Below are 23,937 nucleotides of genomic sequence, written 5' to 3' on the forward strand. Positions count from 1 at the left end.
AGTGCTGCAATGAACATGGGGTTGCAGATATCCTTTTGAGGATATCCTTTTCATTTTCTTTAGATAATTACCTACAAGTAGAATTGCTGGATTATCTGGTAGTTCTATTTTTTATTTTTTAAGTAATCTCCATACTGTTTTCCATAGTGGATGCACCGTTTTACCAATAGCATGAACAAGGGTTCCCTTTTCTCGACACCTTTTCCAACACTTGTCATTTTTATTTTTTTTGATAAAGAACCATTCTCTTAGGTATGAGGTGATGTCTTACTATAGTTTTGATTTGCATTTCCCTGGTGATTAAAAGATGTTCTTTTCACAGACCTGTTGTTCATTTGTATATCTTCTTTGGAAAAATGTCTATTCAGATCTTCTGCTATTTTAAAATCACATTGTTATTTGCTATTGAGTTGGAGGAGTTCTTTATATATTTTGGATATCAGCCCCCTATCAGATATATGATTTGCAAATACTTTCTCTTATTTGGTAGGTTGCCTTTTCATTTTGTTGATGGTTTCCTTTGCTGTGCAGAACCTTTTTATTTGCTGTTATTCTACTTGTTTATTTTTGGTTTTGTTGCCTTTGCTTTTGGTGGCACATTAAAAAAAGTCACCGCCAAGGCCAATGTCAAGGAGCTTATTGCCTATGTTTTCTTCTAGGATTTTTTTGGTTTCAGATATTACATTCAAGTCTTTCATCCACTTTGAGTTAATTTTTGCGTATGTTGTAAGATAGTGGTTGAGTTTCATTCTTTTTTCACGTAGTTGTCCAGTTTTACCAACAATTTCATGTGAATTTTCATAATTCCAGACTCCCAAGTGGCTTTTAAAAATTATAATTCAGCAAACCTAAACTCATTTTTTTTAAACTGTGGAAGATTGCCTGTTGTATGTCAAACAATGAATTTAAAAATAGGGATGATCACATACATTGGACTAGATCAGAAAACTTCAGAATTGGGAGAGATTTGTGTGACCAGTTCATGTGCTGAGGAGTTTTACTTGGAAGTAGTACATGTGTTAAAGTGTTCTAACTTTTTCTCCTAAAGTTCTTATGAAAATGTTTAAAATTTAGTGTAAATAATATATAAATATATAAAGAAAAATCGGTAAATGAATGCAGAGATGATGCTCCTTAGGATAAATTGTGCATGAACTGATCAGCAGCCTCACAGGAAAAGGAAAGATGCTGTTTTGCATCAGGCCCTGGACTCTGTGTGAGCATGATGATCTAATGATTAGAATTTTTTCTGGTAATTCCTGTGCCTGCCTCGGTTTCCAAATACTATCAGCTCAGGTAAGAATACATACTATCTTTCTTAAGATGGGGGAGGTAATCAGATATGAATGGGACAGGGGAGAGTGGGCAAATCCAGGGCCCTGGCAGCGGTGAGTGCTAGGACTGAGCATCCGGGGTTGGATTCATTTTCATGGATCAGATCAGGGGTCACTGTCTGGAGGTTAAGATAACATCATCTTCCTGCATCAAAACAGGATGCAGCAGTCAGTTGTCTGGAAACCAGGGAGTCCTGTGTGACCAGAGTTGTGAAAGACCAGTTTGGGCAGGAGATGATGCATAACCCTGTTGGTGACCGCTGGAAGACCTATTTCTTCTCACCTCAAACCAACAATCATAAAAGTAAGCTGGACATAATCATGACAACCTCCTGGCTATTTTAAGTGGCTAACCAGAAGGATAGGGTGTACAAAGGATCTGATTTATATTTAATTTTTTTAATGGTAGTTTGAGGGAGATCGGAAAAATTACTCAAGATCAGCTCTTTAGGGGCAGCTAGGTGGCTCAGTGGTTGAGCATCTGCCTTCGTCTCAGGCCATGATCCCAGGGTCTTGGGATCAAGTCCCACATCAGGCTCCCTCTGGGGAGCCTGCTTCTCCCTCTGTCTATGTTTCTGCTTATCTCTCTGTGTCTCTCATGAATGAATAAATAAAATATTTTAAAAAGATCAGCCGTTTATTAAGATATGTGCAAAACACTGGACTAGGCGCTATAGGATATGAAAGGATATGGATGGGGAGGAAAGAAAAAAATTGCAGTCAGATTCAAGAATTTGAAGTAAAAAAAAAAAAGAATTTGAAGTCAACTCTAGGTTATATAAGTGAGATGTATTACACATGAAAAGAAGCTAGTAATGCAAGGCATTAAGCAAGTGCCAAGTAACTTGGCATTTCTGAGAAGAGAATTATGCTCTCAGAACTTGGAAGAGGGAGGCTTAGCTGGAAGACTAAAGATTTAAGCTTTAAACTAGACCTTGAAGGACAAGCTGGTAGAACCACCTAGGCTATGTAGTGCTGTCAAAAGTCTGAAAAACCGCTCTTATCTTTTCCTGCTCTCCTGTTTATTCAGGTTCTGCTGTGCACCCCCACACCCCATGGATAAGGGGCCTAATGTAAAGGAGAGCAGGATGCCTGACTTTGGCTTTGTCCCTGGGCTTTGTCACCCCTGGCTGATTTCTGCAAAGGTGGAGGCAATATCAAGCTTCCTGCTATCGACTGGCCTGGTATTGTGGGCTATTATTGTCTTCAAAAACTGGGTGTGTGAGCCATGCTGTGAAAGTTTTGATCATAAAATCCTAGAGGCCATGTGTTCTTTAGAAATTTATCCTGCCTCCGGGGAGTAGTAATGTCCAGAATTCTGAAGACAGAGACCTAGGCACTTTGGAGTCTTGTTTGCTTTAGCCAGTAAAATCCTGGGCACTTAGAGTTTGTAAGGTGTAGTAAGTTTTTCTTAACTCTAGCTCTTTTCCTTCTCAGAGCTACTTTAAGTTTTCTGGCAGTGTTCCCATTTGAGGTTGGCCCTCTGGAGAAACGTAGGCATTTTCCTTCCTTTTATTATTATTATTTTTCAAATCTGGAACCAGCCATTGCTACTCCTTCCTGCCCTCCCCTGGTCTCAGAGTTTCTGACCTCTCCCTAGAGATACTTATTTGGAAACTTTTCGAGTCAGTAGAGAATCAACTTAGAGGCTTTTTTTTTTTTTTTTAACTTTTAAACTAATGGGAATAATGTGTGTCATGGTTAGAAAGATTTGAGCGCTACAATGATCACATTGAATCTATATAACAAGGCTATTTCCATGTCTTGGCACACAGCCTGAGTTAACTTTGCTTTGCTGGATGTAGATATAATGAATTTTGTTTAAACAAGAAATCATGTGTAACAAATGCTTTTGCAAAACTATATGCATTTAGCAGTTACTTTAATAAAGATGTACTTCAGCAAGGGGGTCTCTGTACAACAGCTGGGTTTAAACACCTATATGTTGTTTAACTTAACATTGTAAAAAATGAATCTTTTATTTTAGAGTGGTTTTTGGCTTATGTTATGTAAGTCAAACTTAAGTTATGAAGATGGTACAGCAAGTTCCCGTTATACTTCCTACCCAGTACCCCCTGTTATTAACATCTTAAATTAGTGTGGTACATTTGTTACAATCAATGAACCAATATCGATACATTATTATTACTGTATACTGTATGTATCAACCATTATTGATACATTAATATTACATTATTAAGGTTCATAGTTTATTCAGATTTCCTTAGTTTTTATGCAATGTCCTTTTCTGTTCCAGGATCCCATATTTCATTTAATCCTCATGTCTTCTTAGACTCCTCTTGGTTGTGATATTTTCTCAGACTTTCCTTGTTTTTTTAAATTTTTAATACTTTCTTTTTTTAAGATTTTATTTATTTATTAGAGACACAGAGAAAGAGAGAGAGGGAGAGAGAGAGAGAAGCAGAGACACAGGCAGAGAGAGAAGCAGTCTCCATACAGGGAGCCCGATGTGGGACTCGATTCTGGGTCTCCAGGATCACATCCTGGGCTGAAGGCGGTGCTAAACTGCTAAGCCACTGGGGCTGCCTGACTTTCCTTGTTTTTGATAACCTTGACAGTTTTTAGAAGTACTGATTAGGTATTTTATAGAATATTCCTCAACTGATATTTGTCTGATGCCTTTCTCATAATTATACTGAAGTTATGCAGTTTAATCACAGAAGTGAAGTGCCATTTTTATCACATCACACCAAGGGCATATACTATCATCAGCATGATCTATCGCTGTTGATGTTTTCATGATCATCTGGCTGAGGTAGTGTTTGTCAGGTGTTTCTATTGTAAAATTACTCTTTCTTCTTCCCTTCCCATACTTCACTCTGTAGGAGGCGGCAAATAAGTTTAGCCCAGACTTAGGGACTATTAGGCTCTATCTTCTAGAAGGCAGAGTGTCCACATAAGTTACTTGGAATTCTTCTTGTCAGGAGATCTGTCCATTCTCCCTCATTTATTTATTCAATAATTTATATCAGTATAAACTCAGGGATATTTGTTTTATACTTTGGGTTATAATTGAATACTATTTTATTTTGTTGCTCAGAGTCTTCCGGTTTTGGCTATTGGGTCTTTCCTGTGTCAGCTTGATCTCTCACATCACTATGCATTTTTTTTTTTTTTTTTATCATTCCCTCACTTTCTGGCACTGTGATACTCTAGGCTCACCTTGTATATTTCCCACCTGGTACTAGAATCACTGAGCCACCCAGGGATCCCCTAGAATTGCCAGTTCTGAAGGGAGTTCCGGTTCCTTTTATTGGAGAATGGTTTTAGAACAGAAAGATTGAGGGGCTGCTTTGCTTATTGCTACTTGAGTATCATTTTTAGAGGCCCTCTCAGCCACAGAGCAAGGAAGTATTTACTTACTCTAAACCTTGCAACTGTAAATATTGCTGCATTAAGCAATCTGTATATTAAAGTAAACATGAGTTCATACTGATGTCCCCAAATATAGCACATTACCACTTGGGTCATTCTAGCCACCTCCCTTTGCCTTTGTAAACTTCTACTCCAGCAGTAAGAATACTGAAGCCCACTGTCATCCATTGTTCTACCCTACTATGTACAGTGGTCTCAGAACTATGAACCTGTAACCCCATGGGAAGCTTTATCAAGTAATGCATTTTTGAACAGTTCCTTTTGTTTTTAGTCTTGCAAACTTCACTTCTTTCCAGATTCAGCATCCCTTTTCCTTTCTTCCTTCAGTGACATTTTCTTTTTCTTCTTTCTTTCTTTCTTTCTTTCTTTCTTTCTTTCTTTCTTTCTTTCTTTCTCTTTCTTTTTCTTTTTTAAAGATTTATTTGAGAGAAAGAGAAAGAAAGAGAGAATGTGCACACATATGAGTGGGGGAGGGAGGCACAGAGGGAGGGGGGAGAGATAATTTCAAGCAGATGCCCCACTAAACGGGGAGCCTGGTGCAGGGCTGGATCCCAGGACCCTGAGATCATGACCTGAGCCAAAATCAAGAGTCAGATGCTTAACCAACTGAGCCACCCAAGTGCCCCCAGTGAGGTTTTTCCATATATTTGCAGTTAGATTCCTTTGTCACGATCTACATTCCACTCTGGGATTCTTAACCTCCTGAATGTTTTTTTTTTTTTTTAATTTGTATACATTAAGGCTCATTCTTTGTCCTTAAATTTTCTATCAGTTTTGACAAATGCATATTTCATGTATCTACTACTACATATTATACTGAGTAGTTTCACCACCCTAAAATCCCCTATGTTTCATTTATTCAACCTTCTCTCCACCCCCAATGACTCTCTGGCAACCAGTAATCTATTTACCATCTCTAAATGTAATGTTTAAAAAATATTTAAATTTTAAAAATTTATAAAGTTAGAACTTTTATACATTGATTAGACTTTCATAGATAATGATTACTGTTTTGGAAATGAACATCTTTGATCTAAAAGAAGTTACAGCTGTTATTAGTTATCATACCTGATTTGGGGGACTGCCTCTTAAAGTGGCCATAAAATCTTACTGTAATGGAGTGACAGTTCACTCATTGTTTCTACAGACCTCTGAGATGTTTAGAGGAATTGGGGCACTTGGGGTTGGGGTAATAGGGTGAAGGAGGTAAAGAGGATATTTCAACAGAAAATATAAGAAATTTCAATTCATACAGGGGAAGAGATGGGGGCAGTTCTTGTAGCTCAGATAAGAGTGGTTATGAATCAGTTGTGAGATACTTGATGTAAACTACTATAATCCCTATGCCACATAGGTTCCATCAAGCACTGGGGTCAGGTTACACATTGATCTATAGTTTGGGATCTTCCTTTCAATTCTGCAAACTCCTTCTTGAGGTCTGCTCTGCTTACAGTTGCTGTGATGTGTGCTTGAGGCCTGCCTTCTTCTTCCTCTTTTTTTTTTTTTAATTTTTTTTATTCATCCATTCATGAGACACACACACACACACACACACACACACACACACACACAGAGGCAGAGACACAGGCAGAGGGAGAAGCAGGCTCCATGCAGGGAGCCCGACGTGGGACTCAATCCCAGGTCTCCAGGATCAGGCCCTGGACTGAAGAGCCACCCAGGCTGCTTGAGGATTGCCTTCTTCTGATACTACTGTTTGATCACATAATACTCTGTTGGAAGAGCTGGACATTCTGCATCAAACAAGGGATTTCTCTAGCTCAGGGTTCAGGGCATTCCTCTGACTACTAAGGCTTATCCTGGAAAGTTGTGGGTGATCTCAGGTCATACTTCACTACCCATTCCCATCTCTTAACATGGCCTCAGTCCACAGTTGCTGTTGAACGTATAGGATTGCTTTATATTTGGGGAAGGGGATGATAGGGAAATCCTTTGTGCTATAGGATGAAAGGGACTTCTGCTTTCATTCTCTTCAGGGGCCCTTTGGCTATACTTCTGATAAACAAATGGAAGATGTTAGAGGGGAAAAAGTAAGAGACATAGAAGAGATGTTTTGTTTAATCTAAACATAGATCTAGCATGTAAATTAATAGGAAAGGAACTCATAATTGTTGAGTACCAGCCATGTATTAGAGTCTCTGTTGGGCGTTCTCACATATTTTTTCTCCTTTTCCCCTTACAGTGCCTCTGTGATATAGATTAAAAACAAAATCTTTATTTTACAGATAAAGAAACTGAGGTTCAGAGAGGCTCATTAACTTGTCTAACATCACACATTAAGAATTGAACCTAAATCTCCTTAATTCTGAAGCCCTAACAGCACATTAAAATCATCTAGGCCCTTGGGGTGCCTGGCTGGCTTAGTTGGTAGAACATGTGATTCTTGATCTCAGGTTCATGAGTTCATCCCCCAAGTTGGGTATGTAGCCTACTTAAAAAAAAAAAAAAAGGCATCTAGGCCCTTAAAAAACAAAACAAGCAAACAACAAACTTTACCTGAGCCCTATCCCAGACCAAATTAAATCCTAATCTCAGAAGGTAGGGATGGGCATTAATATTTAAGTGCCCCAAGTGATTTTAATGTGTAAGCCAAGGTTAAGAATCCTGGCTCTGCTTGCAGAGACAGCGTCTCTCCTATTTTTCTCATAAAAGAAGGGAAGGGGCATTTTCTGAACCAATGTGCATTCTAACTACTTTGAGATCCACCCTTATTCCCAATTTTCTACCCTTCACAGGGGTTCTTATCATCTCTGAATAACTGTAAGCAGGCAGATGGAGTCAGTGCAGAGGTTATACTAATGGAAGAGAAGTAAAATTCAATCCAGTTAAACTATTTTGTGTTTCCCTTTTGATAAGCCATGTATATATTGTATATGTATATATTGTATATATTGTCAAATATGTATATATTGTCAAAGCATGATGTATAGTATCAAGAAAATTTCATATGATTTTCAAAATATCCTGGCAAATTTTGTTTGTTGAATATTTATACACCAACACCAAATAGTACTGACTTAATATCTTGGTTTGTATGGGGTGAAAGAAGATGAGCTCGGGTCTATTTCTTCTTCTTCTTCTTCTTCTTCTTCTTCTTCTTCTTCTTCTTCTTCTTCTTCTTCTTCTTCTTCTTCTTCTTCTTCTTCTTCTTCTTCTTCTTCTTCTTCTTTTCTTCTTCTTCTTCTTCTTTCTTCTTCTTCTTTTTGCCAGCATGAGAGGTCATTTATTGTTTGGTGAGATTAGAATGCCCATCTTCTGTTCCATCCTGCCAGCAATCTTCCCTATCATGACCCAGACCCTACCATCACTACTCTGTCCGATTTATGTGATTCCTGCTTGCTTGGTCATTGTTGGGTGTATAGAGAGTTCTTCAAGTTGTCAAACCACACTGTGGATATTGCATATTGGAGAGAGTGCCTGATTATTGTGCTACAAACAGCACAGTGAATATATTTTTCTGGCTTCCACTGGCATAACAGCTTTTCAATTTTGACCAGTTTGTTTTTCAATTTTATTTGTCTTGCAGATGATCTTTCTTCTATTTGCTACTTAAATGAAATGCTCAGCCTATTTTGTGGTCATCATCTTGCCAGACTGTGGCAATTTTTTTTCACTGCACTTTGTCACCTTTCAGCCCCAGGCTGGTTTTGCATATATGACTTAGTGACTCAGTGAATATTCATCTGTGTTCTTTAAGTCCCTGGAGCAATTCCCTCATATAGCTATTGCATATTATCAGATAACCTCCCACTTTTTGCCTGAGATTCTTACCAGAAAATTCCAAACACACAAAGTAGAGAAAATAGTAAATCAAATCCCCATGTACCCATCATCCTCCTTCAGGAATGGTCACCTTATCCCCACTCTTGTTTTAGCTGTTCCTTACCTGTGTTTCTTCTTTTCAATGCTCATCCTACATTTCTTTTGAACATATTTCTATATATATATATATCTGCAAAGGACATGGGTTTCTGAAAAATTACAGACACAATACTATTAAAAACCTTTAAAAACAAATAGTTCTTTAATATTATAAAATAATTTCCAAATAGTATTCAAATTTCTTCAGTTGTCTTGGAGTTTCTTTTAAATTGATTTGAATCAGAATTTCAAGATCCAGATAGCACATTTGGTTAGTATATGTTTTAAACCTCTTTTATTCTGTAGTTACCCTATCCTCTTTTGTCTTCCCTGACGCTTACTTCTTAAAGAACTTAGACTGTTTTGTAGTATTTCCTCCAGACTAAATTTTACTGATTGTATTCTGGAAGTGTCTTCTAACATGGTTTTCTGTGTCCTATATTTTCTGTAGACTGGTATGGATTTAGAGCTTCAGTTTTTTGCAAGACTGCTTTAGAAGGTGTGTGTGTGCTTCTATCAGAAAGCCTTCAGTGCTGCTTGTACCTCCTTTTGTGACGTCAGCAGCCATTGATGATTATTACTCAGCTTCAGTACTTTATTCAGTACTTTATTTGTACAATGGTGATACTCTAATGCTATCAATTTTATGCTTTCATTATCTGGAATACTTTAAGGAGAAACCTTCCCTCATCACGGTCATTTGTGGTACACTCTGTGCAGCAAAGGCATGTTGATTTTTAATATTTCCTCCTTTTATTTGTTTTCCAAATAATGAATTGGTTCCAATTATGGACAATGGTTTCTTTAGATTATTGTTATGAACATGTAGGTATCAACATATCTGATGTGTTTGCATCCATTGTAGTTATTTTTCTTATTGCTGTTCTAATTGTTATTTCTTTCAGCTCTTGAGTTTGACACAACCCTAGTGGTTTTATATAGTGTCTTTGCTTTCTGATATGACAAAATATTCCAATCTCAGATACTTTCTGCCTCAGACTTGGAATCACCCATTTCCCCAAAGAGCTTTGGTTTATTTTCATGGAAAATAGTATTTAGAGATCACAATTTTGAATTGAGGTAGAAGATGATAATTTAGTAAAGACCTACAAGGAATGAGAGAATGAGTTGTGTGGGTATTTGGGAGAATAACATTCCAGGCAGAAGGAACAGCAGGTGCAAAGACGATGAGGCTGGGACAGAGGGAGCAAGAAGAGAGAAGTAGTGGGAAAGAAAGCCAAAGAAGTGGAGAGAAGGCCAGGTAGGGCCTCGTAGGCTGTCAGAAGGACTTTAGGTTTCCTTGGAGTAGATGGGAGCCATTGGAAGATGTGGAGCAGAGGAATCACATAATCTTTTGTTTTAACTAAATCACTATAGGTGCTGGGTTGAGGATGGACTAAAAAGAGTTAAAAGCAGAATCTGGGGGAGCAGTGAGAAGGCTATCACAGTAAACCAAGTGAGATGTGATGTGGTTTGAGCTAGTGTGGTAGTAGTGGAGGTGATTAGGAATTAGGTTCAGGATATATTTTGAAAATGGAACCCACAGAATTTGGTAAAGGACTGGACTTAGATTGGGAGGAAAGAGAATTCAATGTGACTCCAAGGTTTATGGCCTGAGCTATTAATGAAATCGTGATAATATGAGTGGCATCTCTTTTGTGGTTCAGTGCTGTGTTTGGGGGAGAAAGAAGAGAACGGTCAGGCAAAGGCCCACAGAAGACTAGATGCATAAGCTGAGTCATGAAGGATATGTAGGAGGACCAGGTAAACAAGAGGGGAAAGAACATTCTGAGCAGAGGGAGCAACAGAAGAAGTAGGAGGTGAAAATTTGGAAAAGGGTATCTTGCATCGGTACAACTTGTGTAAATGTAGAGTCCTGAAAGGACTGTGGATTTGGAATTACAATTTTTTTTTTTTTTTTTTTTTTTTTTTGAGCATAGGGATCTGGCAGGAAATGAAACTAGAGAGGCAGAGATGGGGCAACCCGGGTGTCTCAGCGGTTTAGCGCCACCTTCAGCCTGGGGCTTAATCCTGGAGACCCGGGATTGAGTCCCATGTTGGGCTCCCTGCATGGAGCCTGCTTCTCCCTCTGCCTGTGTCTCTGCCTCTCTCTCTCTCTGTCTCTCATGAATAAATAAATAAAATCTTAAAAAAAAATGGAGGCATAGGGGGGACCTTATATATTCCATGATAAGAATTTGAATTTTGCTTTAATTTGAATTTTGCTTTATGGATAATAAGGAGACTAGAACTTTTTAAGCCTGAGGATGACGTTATCTGGTAGACACTTCAGGAAGATCATCTGGGCAGTTCAGTGAGAGAGACTGAAGTGATAAAAAAATGAACCTTTGGGATCCCTGGGTGGCGCAGCGGTTTAGCGCCTGCCTTTGGCCCAGGGCGCGATCCTGGAGACCCGGGATCGAATCCCACATCGGGCTCCCGGTGCATGGAGCCTGCTTCTCCCTCTGCCTGTGAATCTGCCTCTCTCTCTCTCTGTGACTATCATAAATAAATAAAAATTAAAAAAAAAAAAAAAATGAACCTTTAATCATTCTAAGAATTTATCAAAGATCCTTTTATCATTAAAAGAAAGGTAAATATCTTCACCCCTTTCTAACAACTCCCTCCATCCTTCTGAGGGCAGTTTAAAAAAAATTCTTTTTTAATTTATTTATTTGAGAGAGGGAAGGAGAGGGAGAGAGAGGGAAAGCATGAGCCCTTGCTCATGGAGCAGAGGAGCAGAGGGAGAAGCAGACTCCCCACTGAGCCGGGAGCCCAATGTGGGGCTCGATCATGGGATCATGACCTGAGCCAAAGGCAGATGTTTAACCAACTAAGCCACCTGGGGGGCCTCTGACTGTAGTTTTTATTTTCTACTTCCTATTACAAATAACATGAATAATGATGATGATAATTTTTTGTTCAGAAATAAGGTTTATTTTTTTAAGATAAATTTTCAGGCCTTTAAAAAGACACACATAAACCCCATGTGTTTTGTAATCATTCTTGGATGAATGAGAGGCAATATTTACTTAACTATATAGTGTTTTCATATGCCAAGGAGGGTGTGAACATCAGACAGTATGTTTTAACTGTAGTATAGAAAATGTTACCATAAGAAGCACTTGACATTTAGTCAGAAGGTTCTCATATAGTCAACTCTGGTGAACTTCAAATTTTTATGAGGTACTAATTAATATGAGATTTTATCTTTTCTGGTTGAACCAGAGTTGGATACTTTACTCCTGACATGACATTAAAAGAGAAATGAGTCAATTGTCAGAGTAACCTTTAGTCAACAATATGATGTCTAAGTAGAACATGGTAGGAGTTGCTTTGAATTTTATTTTATTTTATTTTACTTTATTTTGAACTTTATTTTTGGTTGAAATGGAGAACTGTTGCCACAGTGCCCAATGTGAGGCTCTCTTTGACATGTTTGGTGCTTGTTGCTTGTTTCCCACCTAAACCCTCATCCACTGTGATCTTCCACTTGATCATTCTTTTCTCCTTCTAGCTTTGTTAGTCTGTTTTCCAATCTGTACTTCACAGGATATTTTGGGGACATGCTGTTTTTCACATTTTTTTCCAAAATGGTGATGCCAAGACAGTCATAAAGCAATTATAAAAATTGCTGATTTTAAAAAATATCTCATTATCTTACTTAAAAATAATTTTACCACAATAGGACAATATTAAACCAATATTCCTTTAGTAGAAATGTAACCTAAAGTGGCTCTGGAGAAGGCATCCATGGATTTTTTCATTTAGCATAATTAGTTATTAGTATAAATGCAAAGTCCTGTAACTATGAACCATTTAGTAAGATAAAAGAAGACTTTTGTTGTACACACTCAGATTTATTAACACATCAAAGAATTATTGAGTATATACTATGTGCAAGTTAACAGAGATGCCTGTACTGAAAAGTCATCCCCTGCCTTTTTATTGAAGTATCAATATATTTTATCAATATATTTTCTATAGAGAGTCAAAACCAATTTGTAATGGTCACCAATTTAACGGTTTATATGAAGAAAAATGTCTTATGGTGTAATTCTTTTTAGACACAAATACTCATGTTAGGCAATGTAGAAAAAACATGAAGTAGGAATCAGAAAACCTACTTTGCTGCTTTTTATTCATTAATTCAACTGTTTATCAAACATTTATTGAGAGCCTACACTGTGGAGCAACTCTATTGGGTGCCAGGGAGCATGGTAGCAAATAAGAGAGACCATGGTGCTCCCTGCTCTCTTTTCTCTCTCTCTGTGAACATGAGCAGATGGCTTAACTTTTCCTTGCCTCTCACCTTGGTGAGACTACACGTCTGTAGTATCTTTTCAAATCCATAATCCTGAGATTTGTGTTAGCCTTGTGGAGGGAGAATCTGCCCAAGGGGCTTTGGGCCTTGAGTACTTATCTTCTTCTGGGAGGATTAGGTCTTATCCTAATTTCAAAATCATATCTAATACACAGAGTTTTAAAATGTTTTGGTTAGCCTCTCATCTGCATTTGGTCATTTTGGCAAAACCTGAGTGTGGCAATTCGTGGTCATAAGACTTCAGAGGTAGGAGGTTAGCCTGGGAAAGGTGTACGGCTTGCATCAGTACAGCTGGATAGCTGTTCCCAGGGAGCAGCCTCCTCTGCCTTCCCACCAATAACTTGGCTTCTTCTGCCACAGCGTCCATCCGTGACAGGACCTGTTGCTCTTCTGGTCTAATGAGCCTCAAAAAGGGATTGTTCATCAGAGGACCAGAGGTGATCGGCTTTATGGGGCAGAAAGGACTGAATCCCACAGTTTTTCCGGTGGGTATCAGGTAACAAGCTTCTTGCTTTCTGGTTTCAAAACTGCCCTAAGTAAATAGCTTTTCTGCTTGCAGCCAAGATACATTTCTCAAGGAGAAAAATGGATTTCTGAGGCAAAGAGAGAGAGAGAGAGAGAGAGGAGAGGAGAGAGGAGAGGAGAGAGGAGAGAGGAGAGAGGAGAGAGGAGAGAGGAGAGGAGAGGAGAGGAGAGGAGAGGAGAGGAGAGAGAGAGAGACTTGAACATACATTGCTTAAATAGCACAAGAAAGTTACAAGCCGGGTAACTAACACTTCGTGGTCTTTAGGGAAATGAGCAGCTGGACTCAGCCAATCTCTTCTTTCCAGTCGAGTCGAGTCGAGTCAATGAAAGAGACATAGGGTTTGATGTTCCTTCCGAAACGGGGCTGGCTAATTTAGCCCCTCCCATGAGCCGGAGGGTCTGTTATATCTCGGTTCCTTGAGTACCTCTCTTACTGAGACCGACCACAGCAAGCAGAGGCTGAAAAATAAAGAGCAAAGAGGAAGAAAACAAAAGCTGCCAATTATGGAAGATAGAAAGGGTAAGAGCAAATTGATTTGATCTGAATCCTTAAGAACAACAACAACAACAAAAAAAAAAAAAAAAAAAAAAAAAAAGAAAAAAGGAAAAAACCCCTGAAAAGCCCAGACCAAAAGCAAGTACTTGAAAGAGCAAGAGGCATAAATCCCCAAATGGACTTTCCCCACCCTCTCCTTTTGAGGGGAGGCAGAGAAAGAACTTTGGGAAACCTTTTGGGAAGCAAAGCCTGGGGATTTTAGTCAGGGGTGGTTCTTGAGCAAGCTGGAGGGGCTCATGAATATTCATGATCAATTTGCTTTCAGATCTGGTGGTTTAGCGGCAAATGACTTCTTCCAGTTAAGAAGTAGCTGCCTCATTTATAGTCCAGAGTCATCTTGCTTCGGGTCTGTACCTCAATGAGTTTGCTGAAGATGCTGGTCTCTGTGTGTAGATTTGTTTTGTTCTCAAATTTCCTGCATGCTTTCCTGTTGTGAAATTAGCAAAGACTTCTCTGCCAGGAGTTAGATAGAGAAGTTAATGTGGCAAGAAGCTGTCACAACAGGACCCCAGAGTATGTCTTGCAAAAGACTGAGTATTTCTTGGATTGTGTGTATGTGTATGGGAGAGGGGGAGAGGAGTGAAGGGGTGAAGAGATAAATAGTTTTAACTTAAAATAACAAGGCATATCTGAGTGACTATATTTAGATTTTTGTCTAAAAACTATAAGAGCAGCCTGGTTTTTACAGATGGTGTGCAGTCTCTGTCTTTTACCTCTTTTGGGCATTTTCTGCCACAGCAGTGAACCAGCTGCTTGCCAGCCCATGGGAGCCAAGAAGAGTCTCCGGCAGCAGTGTGATTGTGTAGGGTTGGAGAACTTCTTCTTTTTTATCTCTAGTTTCTGATATTCCCCACACGTTTTTATCATATAGAATGCAGAGCAGTGGGATAAGTAGCCAATGGATTCTTAATAATGATAAATAATTGTAGCTGTTAATGTTTACTAAGTCTCTATTCTGTGCCGGGAGCTGTTCTAAGCACAATACGCATATTATTTATTCCTCACATCAGCTTAAGAGGTGAGTGCTATCATTATCATTCCCATTTTTCCAGCTGGTGGAGTTGATATAATGAGAGAGTGGCTGGCCTTGGAATCACACAGTGAGTGAGTGGTAAATGTGGATGCAGGTGGTTGGACCCAAGGTCTGTGGGCCTTTCTTTCTGTACTCTCACACTGTTACTCCACCTGGAGGCTCTGGGTACTGCCCTGACATGGTTGATTCTGAATTTCAAAGCCTTGAAGCTACTGGGGAAATGAATGATACTTAATGAAATCTAAAGTCAGAAGGAATCTGTGCTTTACTGCTAGTTCACATTCATTTTTCTCATTTGGTCCTTATGACCATTTTCTATGGTAGAGCCCAGGTAGTGTTATTTTTACCCTTTTATAAAAGGGAGAGAGTTTGGCTAGGAGGGATTCGGGGATAGTAATCACACAGACTAGAAATCTCCTGTCTCTGGTTTCTGCAGAGTGGACCCAGTCATCTCTGAACTTCTGTCCCCACCCCCAGCCACTTTCAGTTCCTCAAGTGACCTTGCTCCTTTCCTCCCGGTCAGACTGTTTTATGCATGGCACTTGCCTCTGCCCTGAAGGCCTATCTAGCCTTCTCCTTCCCCTTCAGTCTGGAGCCAAGCTGCCTAGGTTTGAATCCCAGCTCCATCATTTACTAACTGTGTGCCTTAGTTTCTTCATATGTAAATTGAAGAGAATAATATATACCTCATAAGGTTATAATAAGGGACTAAATAAGAGATGCATGCAAAATTCTCAGAACAGAGTCTGATGTATAGTCTATGTGCTCAGTAAATGTTAGCTGTTGCAGTCATTCCCCAAGTTTCATCTTGGTTGTTAATCCCCTGCTTTAAGCTTTCTTCAACTCTTTGAGCCTTAGATTAGCGTGTCTTGGATGTTTCTACAACACCTCACTGCTTACGCCTAAACCATTGCTCATCATACTCATCCACTCTGAATTCTTGCCCTCTGAATTGCCTCCTCCTTACCCTGATGATAATCTATCTGTTTTTGGATTAGCAGTACATAATGGGAACTCAACAAATATTTAATAAACTAAGTATTATGTTAGTTGATGTTTATCCAAGAAACAGGAGGCTGGTTTAAAAGGGGATCTATGACTCTTTTCTGGTTATTGTGGTGTGTGGCACTGAAAGCAGCACAGTCTCCCATGACGCCCTGTATCAGGGAGTGCGGGAAGTCCTGCAGGGGAACCAGCCTAAGAACTGGCAATGTTTGGAGAGGGTGGAGCTGCAGATCAGCTTGAAGAAGTATGATGCTGTGAAGGACAGACACTTCTTAGGCACCATCAGGCTTAAGTCTACTCCCAGCCCAAGTTCTCCATATGAGTTTTGGGGGACTGGCAGCACTGTGATGAGGCCAAGGTTGTGGATATTCCCCACATGGACATTAAGGTGCTAAAGAAACTCAACAAGAATAAAAAATCAAGGAGCTGGCTAAGAAGTATTATGATGCCTTTTTGGCTTCAGAATCTCTAATCAAGCAGATCCACAAATCCTGGACCCAGGCTTGAATAAAGCTGGCAAATTCCCTTCCTTGCTGACTCACAGTGAGAACATGGTGGCTAAAGTGGATGAAGTGAAGTCTACAATCAAATTTCAGATGAAGAACATGCTGTGTCTGGCAGTGGCCATTGGTCCCATGAAGATGACAGATGATGAGCTTGTGTACAACATCCACTTAGCTGTCAATTTCCTAGTGTCGTTGCTCAAGAATTGGCAGAACATCTGGGCTTTAGACATCAAGAGCACCATGGGCAATTCCCAGCACCTGCACTGAGACACAGTTTAATAAACCTTAGTGCTACCAAAATAAACAAACAAATAAATAAAAGGGGACCTATGAATTTGCAGTAGAGATCCTGCTGGTATATACTGCTCTTTTATGTGCTCTATTAAGATATCCCTCAAAGTGAATACACTGAGAAATGAGATGCATCCCTTCTAGGTGGGTGAGCTTCAGAGTTGATGTGGCCAGGGCACCCACTTTGGCCAGTCCAGCCTTAGCAGAACTTCAGCCCCCACTCCCCATTCAGCCAGGGGCCAAACTGGAGATCTCAGATGCCTCATAGTACAACCTTACCATCTTTGAACAGAACATCTGGTTCCAGAAATAGTGCCTCCCTAACCCTGTTAAATAGCAACCTTATAGTCTGAGACAATGTACTCTGGTAATAGAAGAAAAACATACTGCAGGGTAGGCCCTGGATAAAATCATAAAGTACATTAAATTTGTTCCCAGCACTCTCCTTTTTCTCTTTCTGGCATACCTTCAAAGCAATTTGATGAATATCATTGTGTGTCTACCATTATGTCCCTATGCCAGATGTGTGGGACTATAAACAGTTTGCTCACAGTCTAGTGAGGAAGACAGACTTGTATACAACACACTCTAATTGAAACCAGACCCTGTGAAGTGCTAATAATAATAGCTCATAGTTTATGGTCAGTTGACCATCATATATGACATAAATCAAATAAACATTGATTATTATGTGCCAGGCACTGTCCCATGTAATCTTCACAAGAAACCTAGTGATAGAGGTTTCTGCATCTTATAGCTGTGGAGGGAAGTGACTTGGCCAAGGTCACAGAGCTAGGAGTATAGGAAGAAGGGGAATTTATTCTAGTCAAGGGTAAATAACATATAGTGTTATGTTAGTTTCAGATGTATAATATAATGATTGAATAATTCTATTTTTTTAAATATATTATTCATTTTTAGAGAGAGACCGAGGGCAAGGTGAAGGGGGTGGGTGGCAGGGAGAGTGACAAGCAGACTCTGCGTTGAGTGCAGAGACTGACATAGGGCTAGATCACATGACACTGAGATCTTGACCTGAGCCAAAGTCAAGAGTCAGATGCTTAACAGACTGAGCCACTCAGGTACCCCAAGAATTCAGCTGTTCCGTATGTTACTTAGTGCTCATCATAAGTATATTCTTAATCCCTTTCACCTATTTCACCCATCCTCCCACCAACCTCCCCACTGGCAACTACCAATTTGTTCTTCGTATTTAAGAGTCTATTTTTGTTTGTCTTTTTCTTTGTTCATGCGTTTTATTTCTTAACCAAATGAGTGAAATCATATGGTATTTGTCTTTCTCTGACAGACTTATTTCACTTAGCATTATACTCCTTTTTTTCTTTTTTTAAAATTTTATTTACTTATGATAGTCATACAGAGAGAGAGAGGCAGAGACATAGGCAGAGGGAGAAGCAGGCTCCATGCACCAGGAGCCCGATGTGGGACTTGATCCCGGGTCTTGAGGATCGCGCCCTGGGCCAAAGGCAGGCGCCAAACTGCTGAGCCACCCAGGGATCCCGCATTATACTCTTTGGATCCATCCGTGTTGTTACAAACAGCAAGATCTTATTCTTTATTCTTTTTGTATGGCTGAGTAGTATTCCATTGAATATATATACCACCTCTTCTTTCTTTATTTTATTTTATTTTTTTAAGTAAGCTGTATGCCCAATATGGGGCTTGAATTCACAACCCTGAGATCAAGAGTTGCATGCTTCACTGACTGAGCCAGCCAGGTGCCCCTACCACCTTTTCTTTATTCATTCATCTATCAAGGGACACTTGGGTTTCTTCCATATCTAGGCTATTATAAATAATGCTGTAATAAACATAAGGGGGCATATACTTTTTAAATTAGTGTTTTTGTTTTCTTTGGGTAAATACTCAGTAGTGGACTTATTAGGTCATATGGTAGTTCTATTTTTATTTTTTTGAGGAAGCTCCATGCCATTTTCCACAGTAGCTGTACCAGCTTGCATTACCACCAACAGTGCATGAGGATTTCTTTTTCTCTACATCATCCCCAACACTTATTATTTCTTGTGTTTTTGATTTTAGCTAATCTGACAGGTGAGAGGTGCTATCTCATTGTGGTTGTGATTTACATTCCCTGATGATGAGTCATGTTGAGCATCTTTTCATGTGTCTGTTGGCCATTTGTACGTCTTTTTTGAAAAACAACTATTCATGTCCTCTGTCCATTTTTAAATGGACATTTTTTTGATGTTGAGTTGTATAAATTCTTTGTATATTTTGAGTATCAACCGCTTGTCAGATGTGTCATTTGCAAATATCTTCTCCCATTCAGTAGGTTGTCTTTTTGTTTTCTTGATTGTTTCCCTTGTTATGCTTTTTATTTTGGTGTGGTATCAATCATTTAATTTTGCTTTTGTTTCCTTTGCCAGAAGATACATATCTAGGAAACTATTTCTAAGGGTAATGTCAAAGAAATTATTGCTTGTATTTTCTTCTAGAAATTTTATGGCTTCGAGTATCACATGTAGGTCTTTAATGTATTTTGGGTTTATTTTTTTGTATGGTGTAAGAAAGTAGTCCAGTTTCATTCTTTCGCATGTACCTGTCTAGTTTCCAAACATCATTTGTGGAAGAGACTATCTTTTTTCCAATTGGATAGTCTTGCCTCCTTTGTCATAATCTATGACATAATCAATTGACCATAAAATTGTGGGTTTATTTCTGAGCTCTTTATTCTATTCTATTGACCTATGTGTCTATTTTTGTGCTAGTAATATACTGTTTATAGTGTTATAGCTTTGTAGTATATCTCGAAATCTGAGGCTGTGGTACCTCAGTTTTATTTCTTTTTTTCAAGATTGCTTTGGGTATTTGGGGTCTTTTGTGGTTTCCTACAGATTTTATGATTATTTGTTCTAGTTCTGTGAAAAATAGTGTTGAGGACTTCATTAAATATGTAGATTGCTTTGGGTAGTATGGATGTTTTAACAGTATTGATTCTCTCAATCCGTGAGTATGAGATATCTCATGTGTCATCTTCAATTTCTTTAATCATTGTTTTATAGTTTTAGAAGTTTTTTTGTCTCCTTGGGTAAGTTTATTTCTAGATATTTTTTTTCTTTCTGGTACAATTGTAAATGGAATTGTTTTCTTAATTTCTCTTTCTGCTATTTCATTATTAGTGTATAAAAATGCAACACATATCTGCATATTAATTTTGTATCCTGCAACTAAACTGAATTAATTTATCAGTTCTAGTAGTTGTTTTTGTGGAGTCTTTAGGGTTTTCTATATATAGTGTGGATGTCATCTACAAATAGTGAAAGTTTTCCTTCTTCCTTACTAATTTGGATGCCTTTTATTTCTATTTCTTGTCTGATTGCTGTGGCCAGGACTTCCAGTCCTATGTTGAATAAAAGTGATGAGTGGGCATTTTTGTCTTCTTCCGGATTTTAGAGGAAAGGCTTTCAATTTTTCACCATTATGATGTTACCTGTAATTTTTTTTTATGTTGAAGCATGTTTTCTCTAAACCTACTTTGAGTTTTTAGCATGAGTAGATTTTGTACTTTGTCAAATACTTTTTCTGCATCAATCGAGATGGTCATATGGTTTTTATTCTTTCTCTTGTTTTTTTTTTTTTTTATTCTTTCTCTTGTTAATGTGATATATCATGTTGATTGATTTGCAAATATTGAACCACTCTTGCATCCCTAGAATAAATTCCACTTGATTGTGGTGAATGATTTTTTTAAATGTATTGTTGGATTAGTTTACTAATATTTGTTGAAGGTTTTTTTAATCTATGCCCATCAAAGATATTGGCCTGTAGTTCTCTTTTTTTGTAGTGTCTTTATTTTTTTTTTTCTTTTAAGATTTTATTTATTTATTTGAGAGAGTGACAGAGCAAGCACGAACAAGGTAGTGGGGGGATGGGCAGAGGAAGAGGGAGAAGCAGACTCCCCTCTGAGCAGGGAGCTGATGTGGGGCTTGATCCCAGAACCCTGGGATCATGACCTGAGCCGAAGGCAGATGCTTAACCACCTGAGCCACCCAGGCGCCCCTGTAGTGTCTTTATCTGGTTTTTGGTATTAGGGTAATTCTGGCCTCATAGAATGAACTTGGAATTTTTCCTTCAGCAGAGGGGGAATCTAGACCCACATATTTATGCTGGAAAGCCTGGGTTCCTAATAGATAAATTATCTTACCTCCTTAAGACCTTTAATAGAAGTCTAAAGAAGGGATCCCTGGGTGGCACAGCGGTTTGGCGCCTGCCTTTGGCCCAGGGCGCGATCCTGAAGACCCGGGATTGAATCCCACGTCAGGCTCCCGGTGCATGGAGCCTGCTTCTCCCTCTGCCTATGTCTCTGCCTCTCTCTCTCTCTCTCTCTCTGTGACTATCATAAATAAATTAAAAAAAAGTCTAAAGAAAATGCCATGAGAAACATAATAGAGAGTGATGATTTCTGACAGAGATTCTCCAAGAATGGGAATTTCAGTTCGACATAGAAAGATAGGTAGAGACTGGTGCCCACAACAAGCTCCTTCCAAGTCCCAGCAGTGCTTAAAGACCTTTTCTTTCTCTTTTACCAAAACTACAGCCTATATTTAAGAGTAAAAAGCTCTATTACCATTTTTAAGTTCCAAGCAGGGAATCTATTCTCCTGTCCATCCTGGTGATTTGAGGGCAGAAGTCCAAAGTGTGGTCTTGACTGTGAGGTTGGGATTACTTTCATGTAATTGAATTAAAACCTTTGCAAAGTAATCAGCTGCACATTAAATGATTTCTTGATCATGATTGTATTCCATGGTCATTAGGCACATATGATAAAGAGGTTTTGCAAATGATGGCGATTGGTCTTAATTTTACTTGGCCATACCACATTTTAAGAGTATTTTCTTCTTTTGTGTTGTCTTTTTGGTTGCCTCTGTACTTTAAAACCAGTGATTGTGCCTGGGGACATTAGCATGTAACTCCACCTGCCACGGGTTGAGCAGTGCTCGGCTCAAACCTGTGTAGAGTGAAGGTGAGGCCTGGAGAAAATCAGGGTCCATTCTTTGAGAGTCTTTGGAGGGAGGCTAGAATTGAGGGCAGCTCTTGTAGTAAAGAAACATCAAACTTCTTGAGGTTTGATAGAAGTACAGAAGAGCAGAGGCATTAATTAGCTCTATCTTAGTGAATCAGTGTGTGGGTTCTAAGGCAGTGTTTCTCAAACTCTAATGTATATGTGCATCATTGGGGATCTTGTTAAAATGCACATTCTGATCCAGTAGCCTTTGGGTGGGGCCTGAGAATCTGCATTTCTATTAAGCTCCCAGGTGATGATAATGGTGCCCTCCACTGGCCACACTTCAACTAGCCATATTATAGGATCACTGCATGCCTTAGTCTCAGGGCTCATTTTCGTACCAAGTGACCAACTTCTTTCTCCCTCAGTGCTACCCCACCCCCACCAAGCTGCTGCTTTGGGCCCCTGATCAGCTATGTCATTGCAGGATCCTGGGAAATCTAATTCATTCATTCATTCATTCATTCATTCATTCATTCATTCAATATAGGTCCTAGAACAGGAAGTTGAGGCCTCCAATTTGCCATAAAGAAGTCTGAATCTTTATTGTACACAAACTATTATTACACAAAAAGATCCTGTGTTGGAGTTCTAAACATCTCCCACCTTTTCTCCATGGCTCCAAGTTTCCCTAAGCTGCTTTCATTCCCTGCCTCCAACCTGAGAAGTATTGGAGCAGAACTTTGGCTGTCTCTAGAACAGTTTGCTGGATGTTTGTTGTGCCGGGGACCTGGGGGAGAACTCAGGGCACTGAGACTGGGAACAGTGTTTCTGGGGCATTGTCTCCACTCTACAGAAGTGAGGTGGGAATGATTCCAGGTAAAAAGGGGGGAAGTGGGTGTAGAGAGGACCAATGGAATTTCTTTAGTTTGAAACATTTAGAGAATATGAGGAAAAAGGAAGCTGGTGGAGAAAAGAAGGCAGAGGAGAGTTTGCGTAACAAGCTGCCATCCTGCAGTTTTTGTGCTAGAATATCATAAAACTTTAGAGTCCCAGGAACAATGGCAGTACATGTCCTTCATAAAAAAGTATTTCATTTTGATTCATAGGAAGGATGTGGACAATTCCTTTATGTCCATGAGAGTGTAAGTAATAAGGCACATGCCCATTAAAGAAAACATGAAAATAGAGATTAGGAGAGAGAAGAAAAACAATCACTTCTGACAATATCTTGGTGTATTTCCTTGTAGTTACTTTTACTATGCCTATGTTGTTTCTCTCTTTTAGCATTTACTTGGCTAAGATCTTGAAAAATTATGAGGTGGCATTGTGATCATTAGGCTGTACATACAGTTTTATTTTATTATTTTTTAAAGATTTTATTTATTTGTTCATAAGAGACATGCAGAGAGAGGCAGAGACACAGGCAGAGGAAGAACCAGGCTCCCTGAAGGGAGCCTGATGTGGGACTTGATCCCAAGGACCCCGGGATCATGCCCTGAGGTTAAGGCAGACGCTCAACCACTGAACCACCCAGATGTCCTTGTACATAACAGTTTTAAAGCCTGGCTTTTTTTTTTTCAAAAAAATTTTTAAAAATTTATTTATGATAGTCACACACAGAGAGAGAGAGAATCAGAGACATAGGCAGAGGGAGAAGCAGGCTCCATGCACCGGGAGCCCGACGTGGGACTCGATCCCGGGTCTCCAGGATCGCGCCCTGGGCCAAAGGCAGGCGCCAAACCGCTGCGCCACCCAGGGATCCCTGGCTTTTTTTTTTCTTGTCCATTCCATGGTTTATTTTTATTAAAAAAAATTTTTTTTTTTGGAGTTCAATTTGCCAACATATAGCGTAACACCCCGTGCTCCTCCTGCCAAGTGCCCCCATCATTGCCCATCATCCAGTCACCCCAACCCCCCGCCCACTTCCCCTTCCACTACCCCTTGTTCATTTCCCAGAGTTAGGTGTCTCTCATGTTTTGTCACCCTCACTGATATTTTCACTCATTTTCTCCCCTTTCCCTTTATTCCCTTTCACTAATTTTTATATTCCCCAAATGAATGAGACCATATAATGTTTGTCCTTTTCCGATTGACTTAT

The 23,937-nt window shown here is 39.3% G+C and overlaps 1 protein-coding gene and 1 pseudogene across 7 annotated transcripts in view; both read left to right on the forward strand.

The window, feature by feature from the left end:
• Nucleotides 1-23,937, forward strand: part of ENTPD1 (ectonucleoside triphosphate diphosphohydrolase 1) — a 131,725-nt gene that overhangs the window by 18,146 nt on the left and 89,642 nt on the right. Inside the window, exons 1-2 of one of the 7 annotated variants that reach the window (XM_049103473.1) lie at nucleotides 13,813-13,978; nucleotides 14,280-14,360. The exons of 3 other annotated variants lie outside the window; for them this stretch is intronic. The gene's annotated coding sequence lies outside the window, so the exon portion shown is untranslated. Of the gene's footprint in view, nucleotides 1-13,281; nucleotides 13,419-13,809; nucleotides 13,979-14,279; nucleotides 14,361-23,937 lie in introns of those variants that run through there. 3 more of the 7 variants (XM_049103479.1, XM_049103480.1, XM_049103471.1) reach the window with 3 other exon arrangements.
• Nucleotides 16,133-17,777, forward strand: LOC112672572 (60S ribosomal protein L10a-like; annotated as a pseudogene).

Source organism: Canis lupus, chromosome 28 (assembly GCF_003254725.2).
Source record: "Canis lupus dingo isolate Sandy chromosome 28, ASM325472v2, whole genome shotgun sequence".
In the NCBI taxonomy this organism is placed as follows: domain Eukaryota; kingdom Metazoa; phylum Chordata; class Mammalia; order Carnivora; family Canidae; genus Canis; species Canis lupus.